Source organism: Lithobates pipiens, unplaced genomic scaffold (assembly GCF_037356315.1).
Source record: "Lithobates pipiens isolate NorthernLeopardFrog02 unplaced genomic scaffold, aLitPip1_a1.2 Scaffold_35, whole genome shotgun sequence".
In the NCBI taxonomy this organism is placed as follows: Eukaryota; Metazoa; Chordata; class Amphibia; order Anura; family Ranidae; genus Lithobates; species Lithobates pipiens.
In genome coordinates, this window is record NW_027507811.1 from 9,763,502 (window position 1) to 9,790,196 (window position 26,695).

Consider the following 26,695-nt stretch of genomic DNA (forward strand, 5'->3'; position numbering starts at 1 on the left):
GAATTATTACAATTGATGCGATTATTTTATTATATGTTTAGAGTGGAAACCTGAGAGATTTTAAAACTGATGCTCAAGAAGTGTTTAAAATGGCGGATGAGCAGTATAGGGCGATGAAGGAGTTTTTTGAAGGAAACGTGGATGTGTATAAGGATGTTATGATGGGGCCACATAATACCAGAAACCCACCAGAGAGATGCTCCAGTCCTCCTCTGTATTCCCGGGATTCCACACAGGAAGGTCACACCATCCCCCACCATCATCAGGTAGATGAGGAACAATCACTGATAGTATCATTAGGATCTGTACATTATCTGCATTGTTACCATTGATGTCATTTTTATTATATATTCAGAGTGGAAACCTGAGTGATCCTACATTTGAGTTTAACAAAGAGATAAAAGAGGAGGATGATGAGGACGGGGTGATGGAGGAGTCACAGTTTCCAATTGGACATGAAGATCTGCAACAGGACACCATGGTGGAGTCATCCAGCCACAGAGACCCAACAGAGAGTCCTAGACATTCCACACAGGAAAATCACAACTACGCAAGACTTTATCAGGTAGATGATGAATGATATTTTGGTAGTTATGATTTATACACAAGCATGTTTCCTTGTAGAAGATTCTAGACCACTGTGTGCTTGACAATATCATCTGAGTCTATTGAACCCATATATGTGGAGAAAAGATGAAAGAGCTAAATAGTTTACATTTCAGGATATACAGAGATATATGCCATTTTCATCATTAATGCAAAGAAGCTGGTTAACATATGACACACCCCTCATTAATATCAGCCAAACCCACTTATCTCACCCTCTGGATCTCCAAAACTCTACATTTCCAGAATACAGTCTCATTATTCAGACATACCAGGCTCACCTGGAGCAAGATGGGCGAAGGGTTTAGCCGAACAACCAAGTTTTCCGGGATCTCCAAAACTCTACATTTCCAGAATACAGTCCCATTATTCAGACATACCAGGCTCACTTGGAGCAAGATGGGGATGGGTGAAGGGTTTAGCCCGGGCATGAGTTCGGGCCAAACATTGGCAGTTCGCCGAACCACCGAGTTATCAGGGCGTTCGGCCAGCCGAATGACCACAGTGCACTGCGCTGACGCGCAGTGCACTGAAAGCCCTGATTGGCTGAAGCAATGAAGCTTTGGCCAGTCCCAAATTAAACTTTTTCCCTGTTAAGGTAAATTCTTATCTCTCTAAACAGAGCTCTGATGTCTGCTGAAGTCTTCTTCAGATGTCGACAAGACCGGGGAGATCCGATCCCCTCCTGTTTCTTCCACAGAGCTCTGTGGTTGCTCGTTGATCTCTGGCATGATATAGGGACAGAGTAGTGGAGTTGAGATCAATGATTGGTATAGGGACAGGTTAGTAGGGGTGTTGAATATAACGTTCAGGTCCCATAGACTTCATTGTGGTTTGTTATTCAGTTCCGAACTTTCGCGATGTTCGAAAGTTCTGTTGCAAACCGAACAGGGGGTCTGTTAGGGTTAATTCTGTTTAGACCTGGACAATCAGTGGGAAATTCTCTCAGAGCTCTGGGAAACATTCAAATCAACACGATGAACACAAGATTATAGTTTCAATGAATGTACCTTTCATACCGGATATGGACAAAGAATTTTGCACAAAGAAAAGGAGGGAGGGAGGGAGGGAGGGAGGACAGAGTTCATCACATGAGACATAAATCCTATATAAACATATGACATCTCAGACATTGCTTGAACTAGTCATTATAGCTGACACTTGATTTTGTCTAAATACATAATTCCAAAACCGGTTCTTTCGGGACCCACTTAACCCGTGACCATCGAGACAAACAAGACCCTAAAAACAAAATATATTTGTCTGTCAGCAATTTATAGAATGTCTCAGTCTTGTTAACTCTTTCTCACCCTTCAGGGGTCATTCGGCCCATCCCTAGAGCAAGATAACTTGGAGTCTCTCCTACTGGTTCACACATAACCAACTATACATTTCACACATCCACATATTCTTCTTTACTGACTCCAAAGTTGGAGAAGCTGAGGGCAGCAAGACCATGACCACCTGTTGGGTTCCCCAATTCTGTATTCAGAGAGGAAACCTTGGAAAATAAAATATTGTTGTTAAAGAAGAGTATAAAGAGGAGGATGAGGAGTATGGAGTGATGAAGGAGCTTTCTGAACGACACAGGGATCTATTGAGGACTTTCTAATGGAGCCACCTAAAAACTGAAATCCACCAGAGGGATGTCCTCGTCCTTTGTATTCCCGGGATGCCACACAGGAATATCACACCATCTCCCACCATCATCAGGTAGATTGAATTGAGGGTCTGGAACATGTCCTCGATACATTTTCTTCCTCTTGTGTAGTTCTACAGTTCCACCAGTTTTGTTGGGTTTCATATTCTCTTGCTGGTTGAGGCTTGGTGTTCTTTCAGGTGGAGTCACCCCCCTTGGCAGTGATCTCTTCTGTCCAGGTCTGAGCGTCAGGTTGATTCTCTGTGGCCTTCCATTGGTCATTGGCAGCTTCCCCTGTTTTGTAGGGCGCTTTGTCCTATCTGGTTCAGATTTGGGGGTTATTCTTTCTGATGCCGCATACACACGATCGGAATTCCGGCCAGAAAAAGACAGATGAGAGCTTTTCATCGGAAAATGCGACCGTGTGTACACTCCATCGGAATTTAGCTGTCCGATTTTCCTTCTGCCAAGCCCTGATTGGCTGAAGCAATGAAGCTTTGGCCAGTCCCAAATTAAACTTTTTCAGCCAAAAATTTATAGCATATTCTCAATTTTCCCGATGTATCGGTAATTCCGATCGTGTGTATGGAATTCTGACACGCCAAAAATCACGCATGCTCAGATTCAACTATGAGACAGAAGCTATTGGCTATTGAAATTCCTTTTTCTAGTCACGTCACCACGTTATAAATGATCGGAATTTGATGTAACTGTGTGTAGGCAAGACAGCTTGAGCCGAATTCCGTCAGAATTCCGTCAGGAAAACCATCAGAGCTTTTTCCGACGAGAATTCCGATCGTGTGTACGCGGCATGAGACTTTTCAGTGTCTTTTGAACCTACCACTGGTTGTTGTCCACCCCCTTAGTTGCCTTTGTTGGACTGCTTTTGGATGTTCTGATTGTATCAGAAATTCCCGTGTCCCTCAAGGGACACGAAAGAGAAAATATTTGTTTTCTACTTCCTATAACATCTGGTTCTTGGCGTCCATTGAGGGACAGAGGTCCCAAAGCTTTGTGTTTATTTTGCTCTCGCTTTTCCACAAAACGAATGGACACTGAATAGAAAGGGGGGCTCCCTATACATTTTTATGTTTGCAGGTGTCTCAACCTCCAGTAGGCAGCAGTAAAAACCTGACTGTGTTCCAATACAAAAAAATATGCAAAACCTTCTATTTTCTGCTATTCTGTTGGTTTAGGGTGAAGATCTGATGAACATGAAAGTTGAGGGTGAAGTAGAAGAGACGTATGTGAGGGATGATCAGCAATATACGGAGGAGGCTGGAATGACGAGGACATTCATAGAGGAGGACACTCCTACAGAGATCAGCACAGGTGACCCATCATATATTCTTCTCTTATCTCTGCTCTGTTACTGCACACTGAGTAACATCTCACCAGAAGCCTAGGCCTATGGTCACAAGGCCAATATGTATTCTGCTATATATTTTTGGTAAAAAACAATTCCCAATAAGAGTATATTGATTGGTTTACGCAAACTTTACAGCGTCTACAAACTATCGGATATATTTATGGAATTTTTTAGCAGGACTGCAATATTGCGGCGTACACTCAGACATTTTTGACACTTGGTCAGAACCAGTGACACTAATATAGTGATCAGTGCTAAAAGCATACACTGTCGCTATACTAATGACACTGGCAAGTAAAGGGATTAAACACCAGGGTGATCAAAGGGTTAACTGTGTGCCTAGCCAGTGTTTTTGTGTACTGCGTGAGGTGCTTTCACTAGGGGAAGAGAATAAATTGCATGGACACAAAATCCATCCATTCCCCCCCCCCACTCCCCATCAGAATGACGAACTGCCTTGTTTACATAGACAGGTCTGCGCTCGGTGTTGTTTACCGACAATCAGCGGGTGCCAGAGGGCATTGAGTGCCCGCCACCTGCAGATTGGCTTCTGTTGTAAAGAAAAACAGCAGAAGCGAGGCATGCGCGCCCCCTGCAGGCGGAAGTGCAGGATTACATATATATGCATGAGCCTGCACAGAGCTGATGCCCTATAGCAGTAAAAGTGCTTTAAGGCAGTCGGAAAGTGGTTAACTAACCTGCTCATATCTATTGGTAATGGTTTTTATATTTTTTTTTCCAGAACACGCCGTGGAGAAAACTTCAAAGGATCGTCTCACTTTATCTCCAGGTTGGAAAATGGAAGATGATGACATCACAAGAGATTGTGCCGGAGAAAAGACAATGAGCTCAACTATGATTGGTGGACTTCACAGTGTGGATAGACCATGGAAACCCTCTGACGCTAAGCAACCTCGTACTGTGAGGGATGGGGCCGGAATTCAGGAGAAGACATTTCCCTGTCCTCAATGTGGGAAAAGTTTTTGCTCTGGTTTAGGTCTTTTTTTACATCAGGGGACTCACAGGGAGGATGGACTTCATAACTGTTCTGAGTGTGGGAAATATTTTGCATATAAATCACATTTGGTCAGACATCAGAGAACTCACACTGGGGAGAAGCCATATTCCTGTTCTGAGTGCGGGAAATGTTTTCCAGGTAAAGCACAGCTGAACAGACATCAGAGGTCTCACACTGGTGAGAAGCCACATTCCTGTCCTGAGTGTGGAAAATGTTTTAGACAGAAATCAACACTTGTTGTACATCAAAGATCTCACACAGGTGAGAAGCCGTATTCTTGCCCTGAGTGTGGAAAATGTTTTAGACGGAAATCAGCACTTGATGTACATCAAAGATCTCACACAGGTGAGAAGCCGTATTCTTGCCCTGAGTGTGGAAAATGTTTTAGACAGAAATCAGCACTTGATGTACATCAAAGATCTCACACGGGTGAGAAGCCGTATTCTTGCCCTGAGTGTGGAAAATGTTTTTTAAAGAAATCAGTACTTGATGTACATCAAAGATCTCACACAGGTGAGAAGCCGTATTCCTGCCCTGAGTGTGGAAAATGTTTTATACATAAATACGCTCTTGTTCTACATCAAAGATCTCACACCGGTGAGAAGCCGTATTCTTGCCCTGAGTGTGGAAAAGGTTTTATACGGAAACCAGCTCTTGTTCTACATCAAAGATCTCACAAAGGTGAGAAGCCACTTTCCTGCCCTGAGTGTGGAAAATGTTTTATATATAAATCAGCACTTGATGTACATCAAAGATGTCACACGGGTGAGAAGCTGCATTCCTGCCCTGAGTGTGGAAAATGTTTTATACATAAATCAGCACTTGTTGTACATCAAAGATGTCACACGGGTGAGAAGCCTTATTCTTGCCCTGAGTGTGGAAAATGTTTTACACATAAATCAACACTCGTTGTACATCAAAGATCTCACACGGGTGAGAAGCCGCATTCCTGCCCTGAGTGTTCAAAATGTTTTACACATAAATCAACACTCGTTGTACATCAAAGATCTCACACGGGTGGGAAGCCACTTTCCTGCCCTGAGTGTGGAAAATGTTTTATACATGAATCAACACTTGTTGCACATCAAAGATCTCACACAGGTGAGAAGCCGCATTCCTGTCCTGAGTGTGGAAAATGTTTTATACATAAGTCAGCACTTGTTGTACATCAAAGATGTCACACAGGTGAGAAGCCGTATTCTTGCCCTGAGTGTGGAAAATGTTTTAGGCAGAAATCAACACTTGATGTACATCAAAGATCTCACACGGGTGAGAAGCCGTATTCTTGCCCTGAGTGTGGAAAATGTTTTAGACGGAAATCAACGCTTGTTGTACATCAAAGATCTCACACGGGTGAGAAGCCGTATTCTTGCCCTGAGTGTGGAAAATGTTTTACACATAAATCAGCTCTTGTTGTACATCAAAGATCTCACAAAGGTGAGAAGCCGTATTCTTGCCCTTAGTGTGGAAAATGTTTTATACAGAAATCAGTGCTTGTTCTACATCAAAGATCTCACACGGGTGAGAAGCCATATTGCTGTCCTGAGTGTGGGAAAAGTTTTTCAAGTAAGTGCAGAGTTTCATGTCATAAGAGACTGCACACAGGCTAGACGCTGTCAGAATGTTTATACTGAAATAATTAAACAGTTCTATATTTATGAATATAAGCAAGGATTTAAGATTAAGGAGATTCCTACAAATAAACAAATAACTCAAATGAGTTTATTCACGCTAACCTGAAGACAAAAGGAATACAATAAAATGCAAAAATATATATATTTATTACTAAAAATTGGTGCAAAATAATAACAAAATGTAATTGGTAACAAACAAAGAATATGTATCAATATTTCAATAATGTGGATAATATAGGTGTGGAGGAAATAACCGCAGAATCTTATTTCAAAAATACCAATATAGCAATACTTAGTAACTGCTTTGTAAGTAATTACCTAGCTTATCACTCTCTCAGCAGAATGTGAAAATAACAAGGTGTTGAGATTGACACGTGACCTTTCTCAGACAACAGACATTTGCAAGCTCAAATTACTTTAAACAGCACATGGACACAAACTTGTTATACCATGTATGGAGTTGGTGCTTTAACCAGACTTATATTTAAGGTAAAGATACATTTTAAATGAAATTGATATTTAAGCAGATATCATAACTAAGCCATTTACTAGAAACTGAAATTAGCCTCATAAGATTATACAAATATGTGTATTTTTCTCTTTAAATCTCTTTAAACAGATCATACTGCAGTTAGAAATATTTCAATTTTATGCTACAAAGACTAAAATGGCCCAGTTAGGTATATGTTCAGCTTGATTTCGTACAGCTAAATAGAAGTTTTTACTTTACCAGAAATATCAAAATCTTTTTAAGAGATGTCAGCTGTATGTTTCGATGGACACCTTTCCCTTCCTTTAAGCCCCTTTCACACTGGGGCGGTGCGGGTGACGACGGTAAAGCGCCGCTATTTTTAGCGGCGCTTTACCGGCGTTTTCACTGGAGTGAAAGGGGCCGGTTTTTTCAGGCGCTATTTTTAGTGCTGTAGCGCCTGAAACCCGCCCCAGTGTGAAAGGGGCCTTATTTTTCCGTTATTCTCTCAATCCATTCTCAAACTCTCATTCCCGAAAGAAAATTAGGCGTGGATGTATTTTCAATGCCGTCAAATGACATGTTATTTACTATGTAACCATGGCACAACTCTCTTTTTCTTTTCTCTCTTCTGGTTTTTAACTTACTTGGATTTAACTAATTTTTTAACATACTAATTGAACAAATTTTTTAACATACCTGGATTTTTTTTCATCTTTTTAAATGTTTTTTTTTATTTTATGGCGCGCCTTCTTATGCATATCTCTATACGTGTATGAATGTGTGTACATGCGTGTGTGTGTACATACATGTGCATATTATCACTACAAGGTGTGTGAAATTTGGTGGCATACACATGGTTTACCCTATATGTATTGCAGCTGATTCTCTTTTTTTGGATAATTGCCTGCAGTCAATTAAGACAATGGATGGAGCCTGTGATCTTTAGAACTACTGTTTCAAAGTTTTATATCTGTAATGTGGTTAGGACTAAGGCCTTATAGGATGAAATGCGTCAACTGACTTAATCTGCGTTTGTTCACTGTGGCTATTCAATAAAATGAAGACATTTTAAAAGCAACAACCGGAGTGCGGATCGTTTTGTCCACATCAATCTACTCAGCCAGTGACTGTGGATCGAGCACCTGGGAGCTCTGCTATCTGTGGTGTATGGGTATTAACACTGACTTTTCTGTTTATATCATGGCACAACTGCCTACGGGCAGTATTGAACTCATGACATAGTTACCAAAAGGGGGGCAGTATTGTATTAAAAATGATTTTGGAAACTTTACTTAAAATACCATGATTGTTCTCAAACAACCTCTGACCTGAGCCTTGAAGAAAATCATACATATATTAAAGGTTCTATTTTCTGACAACATATGTCAGACTTCTTGTCTCTACCTATAATATAATGCTTTACGTAATGCTGCATACACACGAGCAGACTTTCCGCCAACAAAACTGTTGATTTTTTTTCCCGAAGGATGTTGGCTCAAACTTGTCTTGCATACACACGGTCACACAAATGTTGGCCCAAAATTCCGAACGTGAGATTGCAGTGACATACAAAATGTACGACGAGCCGAGAAAAAGGAAGTTCAATAGCCAGTGCGGCTCCTGAGCATGCATGAACTTTTGTGCGCCGGACTTGTGTACACACGATCATAATTTCCGACAACAAAGTGAAGTTGGTGGAAAATTTGAGAACCTGCTCTCAAACATTTATGGGTGGAAATTCCGACAGGAAATGCTTGATGGAGCATACACATGGTCGGACTTTCCGACAACAAGCTCACACGGAAAGTCCAACCGTGTGTACACGGCATTGGTCTAACCAAGGCAATTAGATTTTGCTCCAGATACCTTGGTAGTGAGGTAATTGGCCTCTCAGAATACAATGATTATTTTACATGTAATTTCACTTATTCATAATTTTTCATATTAACAATATAGATACTAATATATCTCAATAAGTACAATTAAGCAATATGTAATGAATATACTGTAAGTTGAATGTTATAAAAATACATAAACCAAAATATGTGAAATATTCATTTAAGTTTGCATATAATTGCTCCATACAATGTAATAATAATGTAATATAATAATACAATAGATATTATTGCTAATATAATTACTTGCGATTAAAAATACTTGTTCGGGGGCATGGCCTGAACGGGCATGTGAGCGTTTGCACAGGACGGAGCGCCCGCTATAGATCCTGCACAAATCCTCTTCCTGCCACCAATCCACACCAACACTGACCCAGATCGCCAGCTGTACCTCCCGAGTGGGGCCACAGGAGAAACCTCCGCACTTTCTGGGGCCCATGATGAAAAGGCGAAAAAAGATAGCGTGGCAGCCATGGAGGCCCAAGATCGGCGCTGGCTCCCCTCAGCCTCAAAGAACGGCACGAGGAGTCAACAAGGCACAGGAGACACGCGGTAAGTCCCACAAAACACAGAAACAGCTGGGGAAGGAGCAGCCTAGAGACATGCTCTATTACACTCAAAAATTACAAGGGACAAGCTGCTCACTTCCCCCACCAGCACAGACCCCTGCACATGAGCCTGACAGACCGCATGGCACCTCTGCACTAAATGATACATTGCCCCTCACCCCTGTATAATTTGTTTTGCCGTCCGTCTTTTTTCATCTCACTTGCTGTTATCTCCTTCCGTTTGCAAGTAGGAGACGTTTGTAAGTTGGATGTTTGAAAGTAGGGGCCTGCCCTATATGCTCTGCAGAAATGGCGGAACAAGGTGTTGGTGTTGGCGCAACATTGTAAGCCCTCGGTGTGAACGATTATATCAAGAATTGTAATTACATGCCATTGTTGAACAGTGGTAAAAAAAATGACCTTTGGTGGTTGTGGTGCTGGTGCCACAACACTGTAAGTCCTCACAGTTACTCTGGGTGGGCACAGGAATGGGCCCTCCTGTGAACTATTATATCAAGAATTGTAATTACATGCCCCTGTTAAACAGGGGCTAAAAAATTGGGCTGCTGGCACTGGTGCTGGTGCCACGACACTGCAACCTCTCCCATATACTCTACTTAAGGTGCAGGAATGAGCCCTGCTGCAAAGCATTGCATCAAAAATTGTAATTAAACGCCCCTGTTAAACAGGGGCTGAAAAATTGGGCTGGTGGCATCACCCAGAAGCAAAAATGTTCTTCCAACATATCAGCAGAGGAGGAAGAGGATAGACAATCAACATAACAGGACAGTCACTCAGCATCAGCATAGGCAGTCTTGAAGGGATGTGATATTTTAAAAAAAAATATTCGGTTACATCAGCTTCAGGTGCTTGATAGCTGTGGGTGATCCAAGACTGATTCATCTTGATGAAGGTCAGCCGATCAAATGAGTCGGTGGACAGATGCACCCTGTGATAACAAAGCCACCAGCAGCACTGAAGGTGGGTTCTGAAAGAACCCTGGATGCAGGACAGGCCAGTAGCTCAATTGCATACTGTGGAAGCTCTGGCCAGTAATCCATCCTCAAGACTCAGTAAGCCAGAGGATTTTCGGTGGGAAAGGTGTCCAAGTCTGACCTTGCCCCTAGTTATTCCTGCACCATGTAAATCAGATGCTGGCGATGGTTGCTGGAACCTTTCATACCTTGGGGCTGCGGACTAAAAAATTATCTGAACGCATCGGTCAGACGGCCACCTTCTCCACTGCTCCTTCTGACCGATGCCTCAGCAACACGTTGTCCAGGACCAGGAGTTTGTAACCTCCCAGTCTCTGGGAACGCGTTGCACAGACCTTTCTGCAAGGCCTCCCGGAGGTGTCTCATCCTCTGCTCCCTCTGCGACGGCAAGATAAGGTCGGCAACCTTACCCTTGTACCGTGTCACAAGGAGAGTGGCCAGCCAGTAATGGTCCCTCTCCTTGATCCGAAGAATACGAGGATCCTTCCGCAGGCTTTGCAGGATCAGGGAGGCCATGCAGCGTAGGTTAGCTGAGGTATTTGGTCTGGAGTCCTCTGGGTCACTAAGGACAACATGATCCGCAGCTACCTCCTCCCAGCCACGTACAAGTCCACGGGTTTCTTGGGACTGTAAATCATCCCTACAAGACTGCTGGTGCTGCTGATGCTGAGTGCCAGCCTCCACCTCCATGCTGACACAATCATCCTCCTCCTCCTCCTCCTCCTCATCCTCTTCCTGTGTGATGGATGGCACAGCGGGAACACTTTCTGGATAAAGGGGGCCTTGAGAGGCAAGGAAGTCCTCCTCTTCCTGCCTCTGTTCTGCCTCAAGTGCCCTGTCCATTATTTCACGCAGTGCATGCTCCAAGAGGTGGACAAGAGGTACAGTGTCACTGATACATGCACTGTCACTGCTCACCATCCTTGTGGCCTCCTCAAGTGGTGACAGGACAGTGCATGCATCCCTGATCATGCCCCACTGGCGTGGTGAGAAAAAACCGAGCTCCCCTGAACCACCCTGTCCTGGTGCCGTAGTCGCACAGGTACTCATTGATGGCCCTCTTCTGCGTGTGCAGCCGCTGCAGCATGGCCAACGTTGAGTTCCACCTGGTGGGCATGTCACACATAAGGCGGTTCTTGGGCAGGTTCAACTCCTTTTGGAGCTCAGCCAGCCGAGCACAGGCATTAAATGATCGGCGTACCACCAGGTTAAGCACGTGAGCCACACAGGGCACATGGGTCAGTTGTCCCTGTCGGAGGGCGGAGAGGAGGTTGGTGCCATTGTCGCAAACCCCCATTCCTGGCTTAAGCTGGTGTGGTGTCAACCACCTCTCGGCCTGCCCCTGCAGAGCTGACAAAACATCTGCCCCAGTGTGGCTCCTGTCCCCCAAACAAACCAGCGCAAGCACGGCATGGCATTGTTTTGCCTGCGTACTTGCATAGCCCCTGGAACTCCCACGGAGCACCACTGGTTCTGAGGACAGAGCACTGGAAGAGGCCATGGAGGAAGAAGAAGAGGAGGGGGTGGAGGAGAGAGGTGTGTCACAACCAATAGTAGCATTTTGGAGGCGTGGTGGCGGAACAACCTCCAACACTACTGCACCTTGTCCTGCATCCTTCCCAGCTGCCAGAAGAGTGACCCAATGGGCCGTGAAAGATAGGTAACATCCCAGTCCATGCCTGCTGGACCATGAGTCAGCGGTAATATGCACCTTACCACTGACCGCCCTGTCCAGCGAGGCAAGGACATTGCCTTCCACATGTCGGTAGAGAGCCGGAATCGCCTTCCTTGAGAAAAAGAGGCGTTTGGGGACCTGCCACTGAGGAACCGCACGTTGTACAAACTCACGGAAGGGGGCCGGGTCTACGAACTGAAAAGGCAGCAGTTGAAGTGCTAGCAATTTAGCCAAGCTAGCATTCAACCGCTGGGCATGTGGATGGCTGGGAGTGAACTTCTTTTCTTTCAGCAGCTGGGGCAGGGACATTTGCCTGCTATAATCGGACAGGGGTGTACTGCTAGCAGAGTGCCCGGAAAGGCACTTGGCTGTGACACACCTAATTCTACACCTTCATTACTCTCAGAGCAGGTTTCAGAGAGGACTGAAGGTCTAGTGGGGTTGGAGATCCCAGCTTATGAGGAGCAAGGAGAGGTCCGCTTTGTTCTTTGGTGTGGGTCATTGAGGTACGCTTGCCAACAAGCTGCATGGCAGGTCAACATATGTCTGGTCAAGCATGTGGTGCCCAAGCGGCTGATGTTTTGGCCACGCGAGATACGCTTGAGACATATGTTGCAAATAGCAGCGGTGCGATCTGATACACTCGTCCCAAAAAAGGCCCACACCAAAGAACTTTTAGAATAACGCGCAGAGGCAGCGCCCTGCACAGGCGGAGCTCTGCAGTGTGATTCAGTCGGTGTGCTGCCCCTAAGCTGGCCCCCGGAGGGCATCCTGCCTCGTTGGACATGTGCCTCCTCCTTCTCTCTCCTACCAGGCACCCACATGGAGTCAGTGCCCTCATCCTCCCCTCCCTCTTCATGGCTGGAGCAAACCTGGCAGTATGCTGCAGCTTGTGGAACATGACTGCCAGATTGCTGTCCTTCTTGAGCATCCCCTCTCTCTGCGCTCACGCTACTGCCTTCCTCTAGCTGAGTATCATCATCAGAGCCTACAAAACACTGGGCATCCTCCTGGAGCATGTACCCAACACTGTGCTCAAAGAGTTCAGGAGACTCCTCAGGAGGACGTGGTGGGTCTAGGGAAGGAGTCACTGATGATGACATTGAGAGGAGGAAAGACGATGCGTTGGCAGCTGCTTTGCTAGTACCCTGAGCCTGGGTGAGAGAGGATGAGGAGCATGAAGAGGGCTTGGTCATCCACTCTACCAAGTCTTCGGCATGTTGCGGCTCAACATGTTCAGCTGCCGAAAAGAAGGACAAGCGTGTCCCATGGCCACGTGCTGATGATGATGATGCACCGCGTCCAGGACCAGCACTGTTGTCTCTAGACACAGAGCCTGCTTGCCCTCTTTTATCGGCTCACGCCTGTCTGCCTCTCCTTGTTGGCCTTCCAGACATGGTAATGGCCTGAAGGGAGATGGGAAAACCAGCAATTGGGTAGTGTATATTGTGCTGGAGGCACACACAACACCCACTAACTCCTGCAGATGGCAGATGGCTCAAATAGAGAAGAGCTATGTAGGTGGATATAACGGTGTATACTGCGGTCAGGGCACGCAGACAGCATACACAATCTCCTACAACTGACGGCACGCTCTATTTAAAAAGAGCAATATAGCTAGCTATATAGGTGAATATAACGGTGTATACTGCGGTCAGGGCACGCACAATCTCCTACAACTGACTGCAAGCTCTATTTAAAAAGAGCAATATAGCTAGCTATATAGGTGTATAAAACGGTGTATACTGCGGTCAGGGCATGCAGACAGCACGCACAATCTCCTACAACTGACTGCAAGCTCTATTTGAAAAGAGCAAGATAACTAGCTATATAGGTGGATATAACGGTGTATACTGTGGTCAGGGCACACAGACAGCACGCACAATCTCCTACAACTGACTGCAAGCTCTATTTGAAAAGAGCAAGATAACTAGCTATATAGGTGGATATAACGGTGTATACTGTGGTCAGTGCACACAGACAGCACGCACAATCTCCTACATCTGACTGCAAGCTCTATTAAAAAAGAGAAATATAGCTAGCTATATAGGTGGATATAATGGTGTATACTGCGGTCAGGGCACGCAGACAACAACCACTACAGAAGAGCAAGAACGAGAAATCGGGCGATAACGAATGGTGTATACTGTGTTGAAGGTACACAGAACACCCACTAAATCCTACAGACGCCAACACACTACACAAGGCTGCCGTGCTGGCGGCCTTATATAGTGTGGGGCGTGTACTACACAGCCTGAGCTATGATTGGCCACAGGCATCCTGCCTGTGGCCAATCATTGCTCTCCTCGCTGCCGGTGCTGTGATTGGCCAAGCATGCAGGGTCACAGTGCATTCTTGGCCAATCATGAGCCAGCAATGCACTGCCATGGCGCAGTGCATTGTGGGCCATGAGCGCCACACGAATTTGGCGCGAACGGCCCATAATGTGCGGTATTCACCGAACGGAATAACAGCCGATGTTCGAGACGAACGTATGTTCGACTCGAACATGAAGCTCATCCCTACTTACAAGTAGTCATTATAGAGCCCATCCTAAATTGATGGAAGGACCCCGAGGAACCTTTATGGTGGCACTAGAGGTGTTATTTACCTAATGGTCTATATTTCTATCCCCTCTCGGTGGGAGTGGAGATGACCCCATCTATAAGGATATTACAGTACATACACACACAGCACAAGGCCGTGTTCACACTACGAGACGTTTCTAGGGGGCTGCAGTTCCTCTGAGCTCCACAAGGTGGTGATCTCACTTCTACCCAGACAGGAAGTCTCTATGGTAGACAGGAAGTGATGTCAGGTACAGACAGGAAGTTCCGGGTGAGAGGTGAGTCAGACCGAAGCAGAGAGAAGACATTGCTGGAGCTGGAAGCTGAGGAGTTAATAAGATATTATTTAATCATTGCTCTCATCGCTGATCTCACTTTTACCCAGACAGGAAGTCTCTATGGAAGACAGAAAGTGATGTCAGGTACAAAAATGAAGCGCCGTAATAGTAGGGAAGACGTCATTTAAACTGGCAGCAGAGGAGGTAATAAGATATTTGATCATAGATCTTATCATTGTCTATTAATTGGAACCAAATTTCTCTGTCCCGTGTTGCCCTTTCAATATACTTGTTTATCTACGCAAGGTGTTTTTGTCGCTGTCGGTCTGTCATCGGATTTTAGATCATTTGACGTATTGAACTGAAATACTAAAATATAAGAAAAAAAGTTTAACCAAACGTCAAACCCAAATAAAAGTTTTCCCTGTAAAAGGTAAATTCTCACCTCTCTGAATGAAGCTCCAATGTCATCTGAAGTCTTCTTCAGAAACCGACACGACCGGGGAGTGCCGATCTCCTGGTCCTCAACAGTGCTCTGCGATTCCTTCTCGCTGGTGTTCATGTCACTACAGGACATGGTAGGGGGACAGAGTAGTGGGGTTGAGGTCATCGGGCTTGGAAACCACAGGGAGGGCACCAGAACATCAACACTCTGGGAAGAGTTGGTTTCTGAGGAACACGTCATCCAGCATTTGGTCTTCATCAGAGTGGATACAAGGACAGCAAAAAAAAAAAAAAAAGAGCACACTGGCCTCCAGAAACATGTCTAGGAACCATGCCCACCACAGATTGTCCCCCAGGCAGGGCTTTTTCTGTCATAGAATAGGTGTAGGTACTCCCTATTCCGAGTCATTCCCTTGACCTACTCCTTGAATGCAAAACCAAGTATCATGTTGTGGTGCTAAGCAATTTGTTAATGAAAACATGGAAAGCAGTAAAATAGATCCCCTGCAGCCAGCAACAAGAGAACCCCCCCTTGCAAAAATAGACCTCCACCAGTAACAACTGATCTGCCATCATCCGAAGACCCCTTCCTCAACAGTAGATCCCTCCCAGCAATGATTGCCCTTCCCCCAGTAACATAAGCCCCCCCCCCAGAAAAAAATCCACCACCAGCAACAATGGGCCCCCTGAAACAATAGACCCCCACCCCCTGAACCAATAGACCTCCACCAGTAACAATTGATCTGCCATCATCCGAAGACCCTTCCCTCAACCGTAGATTTCTCCTACCAATGATTGCCCCCCCCCCCCCCCCGAAAAAAATGCCCCACCAGCAACAAATGACCCCCTGAAACAATAGATTCCCCCCCTTCCCCCAGCGACAATATATTCCAGCAACAATAATTCTCCCAGCAGCCAGCATCAGGAAACCCTTATTTCCAGAGTAGATCCCTTCCAGCAACAAAATCCCCCCCACCAGTGACAAAAGACCCCCGGTAATAATAGACCCCTCCCAGCAATGATTTCGCCCTCAGCAACATAAGATCCCCCCCCAGCAGCAAAATCCCCTACCAGCAACAATAGATGAACAATTATTGGTTGTTATGATTATTATACAAGCATATGTGTCACAATGAATGTTGTATTATATATTCAGAGTGCAAACATCATGGATAATAATATTGATATTAATGAAGAGGAAGATGAGGAGGATGGTGTGGTGGAGGAACCTTCATATGGACACCAGGATATTACCGAGACACCTAATAACAGAAACCCACCAGAGAGATGCTCCAGTCCTCCTCTGTATTCCCGGGATTCCACACAGGAAGGTCACACCATCCCCCACCATCATCAGGTAGATGAGGAACAATCACTGATAGTATCATTAGGATCTGTACATTATCTGCATTGTTACCATTGATGTGATTATTTTATTATATGTTTAGAGTGGAAACCTGAGAGATCCTAAAATTGATGCTCAAGAAGAGTTTAAAATGGCGGATGAGCAGTATAGGGCGATGAAGGAGTTTTTTGAAGGAAACGCGGATCTGTATAAGGATTTCATGATGGGGTCGCATAATACCAGAAACCCACCAGAGAGATGCTCCAGTCCTCCTCTGTATTCCCGGGATTCCACACAGGAAGGTCTCACCATCCCCCACCATCATCAGGTAGATGAGGAACAATCACTGATAGTATCATTAGGATCTGTACATTATCTGCATTGTTACCATTGATGTCATTTTTATTATATATTCAGAGTGGAACCCTGAGTGATCCTACATTTGAGTTTAACAAAGAGATAAAAGAGGAGGGTGATGAGGATGGGGTGATGGAGGAGTCACAGTTTCCAATTGGACATGAAGATCTGCAACAGGACACCATGGTGAAGTCATCCAGCCACAGAGACCCAACAGAGAGTCCAAGACATTCCACACAGGAAAATCACAACTACGCAAGACTTTATCAGGTAGATGATGAATGATATTTTGGTAATTATGATTTATACACAAGCATGTTTCCTTGTAGAAGATTCTAGACCACTGTGTGCTTGACAATATCATCTGAGTCTATTGAACCCATATACTGTATGCGGAGAAAAGATAAAAGTGCTAAATAGTTTACATTTCAGGATATACAGAGATATATGCCATTTTCATCATTAATGCGAAGAAGCTGGTTAACATATGACACACCCCTCATTAATATCAGCCAACCCCACTTATCTCACCCTCTGGATCTCCAAAACTCTACATTTCCAGAATACAGTCCCATTATTCAGACATACCAGGCTCACTTGGAGCAAGATGGGCGAAGGGTTTAGCCAAACAACCAAGTTTTCCGGGATCTCCAAAACTCTACATTTCCAGAATACAGTCCCATTATTCAGACATGCCAGGCTCACTTGGAGCAAGATGGGCGAAGGGTTTAGCCGAACAACCAAGTTTTCCGGGATCTCCAAAACTCTACATTTCCAGAATACAGTCTCGTTATTCAAACATACCAGGCTCACTTGGAGTAAGATGGGGATGGGCGAAGGGTTTAGCCCGGGCATGAGTTTGGGCCGAACATTGGCAGTTCGCCGAAAAACCGAGTTATCGGGGATTTCATCCAGCCGAATGACCACAGTGCACCGCGCCGAGGCACAGTGCACTGAATGCCCTGATTGGCTGAAGCAATGAAAGCTTTGCCCAATCCCAAATTAAACTTTTTCTCTGTTAAGGTAAATTCTTATCTCTCTAAACAGAGCTCTGATATCTGCTGAAGTCTTCTTCAGATGTCGACAAGACCGGGGAGTTCCGATCCCCTACTGTTTCTTCCACAGAGCTCTGTGGTTCCTCGTTGATCTCTGGCATGATATAGGGACAGAGTAGTGGAGTTGAGATCAATGATTGGTATAGGGACAGGTTAGTAGGGGTGTTGAATATAACGTTCAGGTCCCATAGACTTCATTGGTTTTCGTTATTCGGTTCCGAACTTTCGCAATGTTCGAAAGTTCTGTTGCAAACTGAACAGGGGGTCTGTTAAGGTTTATTCTGCTTAGACCTGGACAATCAGTGGGAAATTCTCTCAGAGCTCTGGGAAACATTCAAATCAACACGATGAACACAAGAGTATAGTTTCAATGAATGTACCTTTTATACTGGATATGGACAGTGTAGTTCTACAGTTCCACCAGTTTTGATGGGTTTCATATTCTCTTGCTGGTTGAGGCTTGGTGTTCTTTCAGGTGGAGTCACCCCCCTTGGCAGTGATCTCTTCTGTCCAGGTCTGAGCGTCAGGTTGATTCTCTGTGGCCTTCCATTGGTCATTGGCAGCTTCCCCTGTTTTGTAGGGCGCTTTGTCCTATCTGGTTCAGATTTGGGGGTTATTCTTTCTGATGCCGCGTACACACAATCGGAATTCCGGCCAGAAAAGGACCGATGAGAGCTTTTCATCGGAAAATGCGACCGTGTGTACGCTCCATCGGAATTTAGCTGTCCGAATTTCCTTCCGCCAGCCCAAAATTGATAGCATATTCTCAATTTTCCAGATAGATCGGTAATTCCGATCGTGTGTATGGAATTCCGATACGCCAAAATTCACGCATGCTCAGATTCAACTATGAGACAGAAGCTACTGGCTATTGAAATTCCTTTTTCTAGTCACGTCACCACGTTATAAATGATCAGAATTTGATGTAACCGTGTGTAGGCAAGACAGCTTGAGCCGAATTCCGTCAGGAAAACCATCAGAGCTTTTTCCGACAAGAATTCCGATCGTGTGTACGCGGCATGAGAGTTTTCAGTCTCTTTTGAACCTACCACTGGCTGTTGTCCACCCCCTTAGTTGCCTTTGTTGGGCTTCTTTTGGATGTTCTGATTGTATCAGAAATTCCCGTGTCCCTCAAGGGACACGAAAGAGAAAATATTTGTTTTATACTTCCTATAACATCTGGTTCTTGGCGTCCATTGAGGGACAGAGGTCCCAAAGCTTTGTGTTTGTTTTGCTCTCGCTTTTCCACAAAACGAATGGACACTGAATAGAAAGGGGGGCTCCCTTACAATTTTTATGTTTGCAGGTGTCTCAACCTCCAGTGGGCAGCCGTAAAAAACTGACTGTGTTTCAATACAAAAAAATATGCAAAACCTTCTATTTTCTGCTATTCTGTTGGTTTAGGGTGAAGATCTGATGAACATGAAAGTTGAGGGTGAAGTAGAAGAGACGTATGTGAGGGATGATCAGCAATATACGGAGGAGGCTGGAATGACGAGGACATTCATAGAGGAGGACACTCCTACAGAGATCAGCACAGGTGACCAATCATATATTCTTCTCTTATCTCTGCTCTGTTACTGCACACTGAGTAACATCTCACCAGAAGCCTAGGCCTATGGTCACAAGGCCAATATTTATTCAGCTATATATTTTTGGTAAAAAAACAATTCCCAATAAGAGTAAATTGATTGGTTTACGCAAACTTTACAGCGTCTACAAACTATCGGATATATTTATGGAATTTTTTAGCAGGACTGCAATGTTGCGGCGTACACTCAGACATTTTTGACACTTGGTCAGAACCAGTGACACTAATATAGTGATCAGTGCTAAAAGCATACACTGTCGCTATACTAATGACACTGGCACGTAAAGGGATTGAACACCAGGGTGATCAAAGGGTTAACTGTGTGCCTAGCCAGTGTTTTTGTGTACTGCGTGAGGTGCTTTCACTAGGGGAAGAGAATAAATTGCATGGACACAAAATCCATCCATTCCCCCCCCCCCTACTCCCCATCAGAATGACGAACTGCCTTGTTTACATAGACAGGTCTGCGCTCGGTGTTGTTTACCGACAATCAGCGGGTGCCAGAGGGCATTGAGTGCCCGCCACCTGCAGATTGGCTTCTGTTGTAAAGAAAAACAGCAGAAGCAAGGCATGCGCGCCCCCTGCAGGCGGAAGTGCGGGATTACATATATATGCATGAACCTGCACAGAGCTGATGCCCTATAGCAGTAAAAGTGCTTTAAGGCAGTCGGAAAGTGGTTAACTAACCTGCTCATATCTATTGGTAATGGTTTTTATATATTTTTTTCCAGAACACGCCGTGGAGAAACCTTCAAAGGATCGTCTCACTTTATCTCCAGGTTGGAAAATGGAAGATGATGACATCACAAGAAATTGTGCCGGAGAAAAGACAATGAGCTCAACTATGATTGGTGGACTTCACAGTGTGGATAGACCATGGAAATCCTCTGACGCTGAGCAACCTCGTACTGTGAGGGATGGTGCCGGACTTCATAACTGTTCTGAGTGTGGGAAATATTTTGCATATAAATCACATTTGGTCACACATCAGAGAACTCACACTGGGGAGAAGCCATATTCCTGCCTTGAATGTGAAAAATGTTTTCCAGTTAAAGCACAGCTGGTCAGACATCAGAGGTCTCACACTGGTGAGGAGCCACATTCCTGTTCTGAGTGCGGGAAATGTTTTTCAGCTAAGCCCAGTCTTTCCTATCATCAGAGGTCTCACACTGGTGAGCAGTCTTATTCCTGCCTTGAGTGTAAAAAAAGTTTTACAGGTAAAACACAGCTGAACAGACATCAGAGGTCTCACACTGGTGAGAAGCCACATTCCTGTCCTGAGTGTGGAAAAGGTTTTATAACAAAATCAGAACTTGTTATACATCAAAGGTCTCACACGGGAGAGAAGCCATTTTCCTGTTCTGAGTGCGGGAAATGTTTTTCAGCTAAGTCTAGTCTTTACTATCATCAGAGGTCTCACATTGGTGAGAAGCCATATTCCTGTTCTGAGTGTGGGAAATGTTTTATAACAAAATCAGAACTTGTTGTACATCAACGATGTCACACAGGTGAGAAACCGTATTCTTGCCCTGAGTGTGGAAAATGTTTTAGGCAGAAATCATCACTTGATGTACATCAAAGGTCTCACACAGGTGAGAAGCCGCATTCCTGTCCTGAGTGTGGAAAATGCTTTATACATAAATCAAAACTTGTTGTACATCAAAGATCTCACACGGGTGAGAAGCCGCATTCCTGTCCTGAGTGTGGAAAATGCTTTAAACGGAAATCAGCACTTGTTGTACATCAAAGATTTCACACGGGTGAGAAGCCGTATTCCTGCCCTGAGTGTGGAAAATGTTATACACGTAAATCAGTACTTGATGTACATCAAAGATGTCACACAGGCGAGAAGCCGCATTCCTGCCCTGAGTGTGGAAAATGTTTTATACATAAATCAGCACTTGTTGAACATCAAATATGTCACACAGGTGAGAAGCCGTATTCCTGCCCTGAGTGTGGAAAATGTTTTATACAGAAATCATCACTTGTTGTACATCAAAGATGTCACACGGGTGAGAAGCCGCATTCCTGTCCTGAGTGTGGAAAATGTTTTATACAGAAATCAGCGCTTGTTGTACATCAAAGATGTCACACGGGTGAGAAGCCACTTTCCTGTCCTGAGTGTGGAAAATGTTTTAGGCAGAAATCGGCACTTGTTGTACATCAAAGATCTCACACGGGTGAGAAGCCGCATTCCTGTCCTGAGTGTGGAAAATGTTTTATACAGAAATCAGCGCTTGTTGTACATCAAAGATCTCACACGGGTGAGAAGCCGCATTCCTGTCCTGAGTGTGGAAAATGTTTTAGGCAGAAATCAGCACTTGTTCTACATCAAAGATCTCACACAGGTGAGAAGCCGCATTCCTGTCCTGAGTGTGGAAAATGTTTTAGGCAGAAATCAGCACTTGTTGTACATCAAAGATCTCACACGGGCGAGAAGCCGTATTCTTGCCCTGAGTGTGGAAAATGTTTTACACATAAATCAGCTCTTGTTCTACATCAAAGATCTCACAAAGGTGAGAAGCCGTATTCTTGCCCTTAGTGTGGAAAATGTTTTATACAGAAATCAGCGCTTGTTGTACATCAAAGATCTCACAAAGGTGAGAAGCCGTATTCTTGCCCTGAGTGTGGAAAATATTTTATACAGAAATCAGCTCTTGTTCTACATCAAAGATCTCACAAAGGTGAGAAGCCGCATTCTTGCCCTTAGTGTGGAAAATGTTTTATACAGAAATCAGTGCTTGTTCTACATCAAAGATCTCACACGGGTGAGAAGCCATATTGCTGTCCTGAGTGTGGGAAAAGTTTTTCAAGTAAGTGCAGAGTTTCATGTCATAAGAGACTGCACACAGGCGAGACGCCGTCAAAATGTTTATACTGAAATAATTAAACAGTTCTATATTTATGAATATAAGCAAGGATTTAAGATTAAGGAGATTCCTACTTGTTTCCGCAAATCAACAAATAACTGAAATGAGTTTATTCACGCTAACCTGAAGACAAAAGGAATACAATAAAATGCAAAAATATATATATTTATTACTAAAAATCGGTGCAAAATAATATCAAAATGTAATTGGTAACAAACAAAGAATATGTATCAGTATTTCAATAATGTGGACAATATAGGTGTGGAGGAAATAACCACAGAATCTTATTTCAAAAACACCAATGTAGCAATACTTAGTAACTGCTTTGTAAGTAATTACCTAGCTTATCACTCTCTGAGCAGAATGTGAAAATAATAAGGTGTTGAGATTGACACGTGACCTTTCTCAGACAACAGACATTTGCAAGCTCAAATTACTTTAAACAGCACATGGACAAACTTGTTATGCCATGTACGGAGTTGGTGCTTTAACCAGAATTATATTTAAGGTAAAGATACATTTTAAATGAAATTGATATTTAAGCAGATATCATAACTAAGCCATTTTTTCTCTTTAATTAAAAAAAAGAAACAGATCATACTGCAGTTAGAAATATTTCAATTTTATGCTACAAAGACTAAAATGGCCCAGTTAGGTATATGTTCAGCTTGATTTCGTACAGCTAAATAGAAGTTTTTACTTTACCAGAAATATCAAAATCTTTTTAAGAGATGTCAGCTGTATGTTTCGATGGACACCTTTACCTTGCTTTAAGCCCCTTTCACACTGGGGCGTTGCGGGTGACGACGGTAAAGCGCCGCTATTTTTAGCGGTGCTTTACCTGCGTTTTCACTGGAGTGAAAGGGGCCGGTTTTTTCAGGCGCTATTTTTAGTGCTGTAGCGCCTGAAAACCGCCCCAGTGTGAAAGGGCCCTTATTTTTCCGTTATTCTCTCAATCCATTCTCAAACTCTCATTCCAGAAAGAAAATTAGGCGTGGATGTATTTTCAATGCCGTCAAATGACATGTTATTTACTATGTAACCATGGCACAACTCTCTTTTTCTTTTGTCTCTTCTGGTTTTTAACTTACCTGGATTTAACTAATTTTTTAACATACTAATTGAACAAATTTTTTAACATACCTGGATTTTTTTTCATCTTTTTAAATGTTTTTTTTAAATTTTATGGCGCGTCTTCTTATGCATATCTCTATACGTGTATGAATGTGTGTACATGCGTGTGTGTGTACATACATGTGCATATTATCACTACAAGGTGTGTGAAATTTGGTGGCATACACATGGATCACCCTATATGTATTGCAGCTGATTCTCTTTTTTTGGATAATTGCCTGCGGTCAATTAAGACAATGGATGGAGCCTGTGATCTTTAGAACTACTGTTTCAAAGTTTTATATCTGTAATGTGGTTAGGACTAAGGCCTTATAGGATGAAATGCGTCAACTGACTTAATCTGCGTTTGTTCACTGTGGCTATTCAATAAAATGAAGAAATTTTAAAATCAACAACCGGAGTGCGGATCGTTTTGTCCACATCAATCTACTCAGCCAGTGACTGTGGATCGAGCACCTGGGAGCTCTGCTATCTGTGGTGTATGGGTATTAACACTGACTTTTCTGTTTATATCATGGCACAACTGCCTAGGGGCAGTATTGAACTCATGACATAGTTACCAAAAGGCGGGCAGTATTGTATTAAAAATGATTTTGGAAACTTTACTTAAAATACCATGATTGTTCTCAAACAACCTCTGACCTCAGCCTTGAAGAAAATCATACATATATTAAAGGTTCTATTTTTTGACAACATATGTCAGACTTCTTGTCTCTACCTATAATATATTGCTTTACGTAATGCTGCATACACACGAGCAGACTTTCCGCCAACAAAACTGTTGATTTTTTTTCCCGAAGGATGTTGGCTCAAACTTGTCTTGCATACACACGATCACACAAATGTTGGCCCAAAATTCCGAACGTGAGATTGCAGTGACATACAAGATGTACGACGAGCCGAGAAAAAGGAAGTTCAATAGCCAGTGCGGCTCCTGAGCATGCATGAACTTTTGTGCGCCGGACTTGTGTACACACGATCAGAATTTCCGACAACAAAGTGAAGTTGGTGGAAAATTTGAGAGCCTGCTCTCAAACATTTATGGGTGGAAATTCGGACAGGAAATGTTTGATGGAGCATACACATGGTCGGACTTTCCGACAACAAGCTCACACGGAAAGTCCGACCGTGTGTACGCGGCATTGGTCTAACCAACGCAATTAGCTTTTGCTCCAGATACCTTGGTAGTGAGGTAATTGGCCTCTCAGAATACAATGATTATTTTACATATAATTTCACTTATTCATAATTTTTCATATTAATAATATAGATACTAATATATTTCAATAAGTACAATTAAGCAATATGTAATGAATATACTGTAAGTTGAATGTTATAAAAATACATAAACCAAAATATGTGAAATATTCATTTAAGTTTGCATATAATTGCTCCATACAATGTAATAATAATGTAATATAATAATACAATAGATATTATTGCTAATATAATTACTTGCGATTAAAAATACTTGTTCGGGGGCATGGCCTGAACGGGCATGTGAGCGTTTGCACAGGACAGAGCGCCCGCTATAGATCCGCTATAGATCCTGCACAAATCCTCTTCCCGCCACCAGAGGAGCCTGACAGACCGCATGGCACCTCTGCACTAAATTATACATTGCCCCTCACCCCTGTATAATTTGTTTTGCCGTCCGTCTTTTTTCATCTCACTTGCTGTTATCTCCTTCCGTTTGCAAGTAGGAGACGTTTGTAAGTTGGATGTTTGGATGTTTGAAAGTAGAGGCCTGCCCTATATGCTCTGCAGAAATGGCGGAACAAGGTGTTGGTGTTGCCGCAACATTGTAAGCCCTCGATGTGAACGATTATATGAAGAATTGTAATTACATGCCATTGTTGAACAGTGGTAGAAAAATTTACCTTTGGTGGTTGTGGTGCTGGTGCCACAACACTATAAGTCCTCACAGTTACTCTGGGTGGGGACAGAAATGGGCCCTCCTGTGAACTATTATATCAAGAATTGTAATTACATGCCCCTGTTAAACAGGGGTTGAAAAATTGGGCTGCTGGCACTGGTGCTGGTGCCACGACACTGCAACCTCTCCCATATACTCTAGTTGTGGTGCAGGAATGAGCCCTGCTGCAAAGCATTGCATCAAAAATTGTAATTAAACGCCCCTGTTAAACAGGGGCAGAAAAATTGGGCCTTAGCACTGGTGCTGGTGCCATGACACTGCAACCTCTCCCATACACTCTAGTTGTGGTGCAGGAATGAGCCCTGCTGCAAAGCATTGCATCAAAAATTGTAATTAAACGCCCCTGTTAAACAGGGGCAGAAAAATTGGGCCTTAGGCACTGGTGCTGGTGCCACGACACTGCAACCTCTCCCATATACTCTACTTAAGGTGCAGGAATGAGCCCTGCTGCAAAGCATTGAATCAAAAATTGTAATTAAACGCCCCTGTTAAACAGGGGCTGAAAAATTGGGCTGGTGGCATCACCCAGAAGCAAAAATGTAACGCAGGTTTCCGTTACATCAGAGGGGGCGGGGTCACCCACACATCACTGGGGAACCCCTGGCTTCCCTCTCCAGCGTCAGAGGGGCGGGGTCAGGTGACGGGTGGCCCCGCCCTCCTAATATAAGAAACGTCAGCGCTGTGCTCTCTGCAGTGTCTCCGGAGAGGAGACAGAAGAAGGATGTATGGACAGCGCTGGACTGAGAGATCCCCCGTTGCTGGATATGATCATCCATCGCTGGACCCCGGAGACCCGTCGCTGGATAGCAAGAGTGGATTAGCAGCACTGGAATCTTTTTTTAATTTTTTTTATTTTTAATAAAGGAATTTTTCAAAAGTGTGTTTGTTTTATTTAACCATTTTGACACTTTCTTTGTGAAATGGTAGGGGTACTTTTGTACCCCCTTACCATTTCAAACAGGGGGGGGCCGGGATCTGGGGGTCCCCTTGTTAAAGGGGGCTTCCAGATTCTGATAAGCCCCCCGCCCGCAGACCCTCACAACCAACGGCCAGGGTTGTGAGGATGAGGCCCTTGTCCTCATCAACATGGGGACAAGGTGCTTTGAGGGGTCACAGACCCCCAAAGCATCCTCCCAATGTTGAGGGTATGTGGCCTGGTATGGTTCAGGAGGGAGGGGGGCCGCTCTCTCGTCCCCCCCTCTTTTCCTGCGGCCTGCCAGGTTGCGTGCTCGGATAAAGGGTCTGATATGGATTTTTAGGGGGACCC

The 26,695-nt window shown here is 44.1% G+C and overlaps 1 pseudogene across 1 annotated transcript; it reads left to right on the plus strand.

Annotated features, from left to right (window-relative positions):
• Window positions 1-47: 47 nt before the first annotated feature.
• LOC143956080 (uncharacterized) lies at window positions 48-24,185 on the plus strand (annotated as a pseudogene). Its single transcript, XR_013269826.1, has 6 exons — window positions 48-266; window positions 356-565; window positions 3,442-3,577; window positions 4,357-6,153; window positions 12,321-12,325; window positions 20,234-24,185. The product of XR_013269826.1 is annotated as an uncharacterized LOC143956080 (transcript).
• Window positions 24,186-26,695: the final 2,510 nt, after the last annotated feature.